Consider the following 2,976-nt stretch of genomic DNA (forward strand, 5'->3'; position numbering starts at 1 on the left):
AAGTCCCAAACCTTCCAGCTGTGGGAAGGAAAACTGCAAAATGACATCATCAGTTCTCTTTTTCCTACAGGACACAACCTGGAACCAGTGTGGCCCTGCTTCTCCCACACAGAACACGAGACCCTTGGGAGTGGCAGGATCCGGAGATGGGGGAGTCTAGGGTTCTGGATGACCACAGGGAGAGCAGCACTGACCTGAAACACTCACCCCACATACTGCACAAGTGAGCAATAAATGCTGTTTGGATCTTTAAGCCACTATATTTGGAGGAGGAAGTCTCTTCCAGCAGTTTAGCCTTTTGTCCGACCAGGTAAGTAGCATGGTACCCTAGTCAAGGTTTCATCAGTCATGAATCAATCAAATTGGACATGCAGACTCTACCATCAGCCTCCACTTCAAGCCCAAATCTCAGCTTACACTCCTGTGACTATGAAAAAGCTAACTCCATCCTCCTCACCCACCACCTCAGCTTTGCCAGTTTTACAATGGAGATAACAGAGGTAGGTATTACCTAGTTAAAGAGCTTTTCCCAGGATTGAGTGAGAATGGCACATAGTGATTACTCGTGAGCTTAGTTCCTGTTATTTTATACCTGGTACAGAGATATTTATTTCATTAACATTGATTGACTTCTGGTACATACCTTGCATCGTGGTAGGTTCTGAGGCTATTGGAGAAAACGAAGACAAAACAATTCCTTTCTCCCCAGAATGCCAGCTTTATTTTAAGCTATCGCAGACCTCACCCTTATTTTTCACTTTTATTAGTGTATATTAATTATACCAAATAATGGGTTTTACACTACACATCATATTTAATCATATTCTTCCCCATTGCTTTCAAGAGAAAGTACTCCCCCCTCCTCTGGTCCCTCCCCTTTTAAATAATCCCTTTCTACTTTCATATCTCAAAAAAAAACAATCTAGGTTCCATATGTGACAGAAAACATTGTGATACTTGTATTTCTGAGTCTGGCTTATTTTACTTAATGTGATGTTCATTAGTACAACGTTCCCTTCATTTTCCTGCAACTAACATGATTCTCTTCTTATTTATTGAATAATGCCCCATTATATACAGTGAACTTCCATTTACTTACCCACTGATGGGCTCCTAGGCTGATTTCATAGCTTGACTGTTGTGAACCCTGCCGCAATAAACATGGGTGTGCAGGTGCCTCTATCAAATGATGTTGATATTTTTTAAAGGAATATACCCAGGAATGGTATAACTGGATCAAACGGTAGTTCTATTTTTAGTTTTGTTTGAACCTGCTTACTGATATTCATTCCGGCTGTACTGGTTTACATTCGTAGGGAAGAAGGGTATCCCATGTAGCCCCCCTCACCATCCTTGCCAGCATTTGTTTATGACTGGGGTGAGATAGAATCTCAGTGTAGTTTTGATTTGCATTTCCCTGATGGAAAAAGATGCTGAACATTTTTTCATGTATTTGTTGGCCATTTGCAACTGTTCATTTGAGAAGTGTCTGTTCAGTGTGTTTAACAATTTATTGATTGGATTATTTGTTCTTTGTGCTTAAATTTTTGAGTTCTGCTGGCAGAATGGCTCAAGCAGTAAGAGTGTCCATCCAGCAATCTTGGGGCCCTGAGTTCAAACCCCACAACGCAAAAAAAAAAAAAAAGCATACATTTTTGAGTTCTAGACAAAATTCTTTCCACAAGAGCTGATAGTTTAATAGGGAAGTCAGAATGAAAATACTTGTCTAGTGCAATTGGAGCTATAATAGTTCACAGAGTATGGGGTCAAAGAGAAGGATCCACTGCCCCAGACTGTGGTAGAAAGGTGAGGGTGGGTTTTGTTGTGGGAATTTGGCTGGATTCTGAAGTCACTTTCCCAACAGTTCCTGGATTATAAATCCCCAGTAACAGAAATGTCAGTGGATATGAGACAGATAGCCTCCAACACCTAAAGTCGGACAGAAGTGGGAAGGATGGATTTGTCTGGGCAGTTCCTAATGCAGAGCTGACCCTACTCACAACGTAGGAAGAACAACTCACTGTCAAGTTCCCCTTGTGAAACAGATGCTTAAAAGTAGTTGAGGCCTCCTGCCTCAACATAGCATGGGTTATGTTCTTACTCTGTACAGAAAGAGGAGGCAAAGTAAACCTACCCCATACACACCGCAGCCCAGGCCCTGGGCCCTGTCTGTATTGTGAACGGGGAGATGTGGAGTGGGAGAAAAAAATGTTGTTAGTTGAAAATGTATGAAAATCCATCAGCTCAGTAAATAAGTCTCATCCTCTACCATGCTCAGTCTGGCCAATAAACTTGCCTGGATTTCGTCCTCACTATATATCCACCATATCCTTTTTTCCTAAGGCAAGATCTTTTTAATTGCTACCTATTACAAAGACAGTCTTCATGCTTAAGTGCTTTACCACAGCAGGGTTGTTTAATATCTGTGGTCTAAGAAAGAGAACCTGGAATGTGCATTCCTTTTACGATGATTACTTCTGATTTTGTAACTGTCTTGGGGTGGAGGGGAGAAGAGGAAAGGGAGAAAGATAGCTCAATGGATTCTATCCAGCAGTCTCCAGAAAAGGAAAACCAGCCGGTGAAGTGTTCTAAAGCAGTCATTTGGCTCCCTCTGGTGGTGTCTTGCAGAATTATTCATCTTCCAACGAACAAACTGGCCGTTCCTAAACGCACTTGTTTGGAAAACAGATGCAACCACAGTCTGTCAACCCCAACCCTTGGCTTTTGCCAGGGATGGAGAAGTTGTCTGGGAACATTAGGCTAGTTGAGGTAGATCTAATTTAAGGGATAGAATAAATTCTCCTTTTTGCAAAAAGGATGTGGTATTTTAGCCATATTCTTACGTTAATTTTGGTAGCTACCCCCTCACCCCCACCCCATGCCTTAGTATACAACAAAAAGTTCATTCAGTACAACTCAGGGTCTAACACCTCACCCGCACTCCCAAAAAGTGCTCAAGAGACTTGTAAAGGTGAA

The 2,976-nt window shown here is 41.9% G+C and overlaps 1 non-coding gene across 1 annotated transcript; it reads left to right on the forward strand.

Moving 5' to 3' along the window:
- The first annotated feature begins 2,063 nt into the window (after positions 1-2,063).
- On the forward strand, positions 2,064-2,194 carry LOC141417744 (small nucleolar RNA SNORA51). The gene has a single exon (XR_012442381.1). It is a non-coding gene; the product is annotated as a small nucleolar RNA SNORA51 (small nucleolar RNA).
- Positions 2,195-2,976: the final 782 nt, after the last annotated feature.

The sequence above is a fragment of the Castor canadensis genome, chromosome 15 (genome assembly GCF_047511655.1).
Source record: "Castor canadensis chromosome 15, mCasCan1.hap1v2, whole genome shotgun sequence".
Lineage (NCBI taxonomy): Eukaryota > Metazoa > Chordata > Mammalia > Rodentia > Castoridae > Castor > Castor canadensis.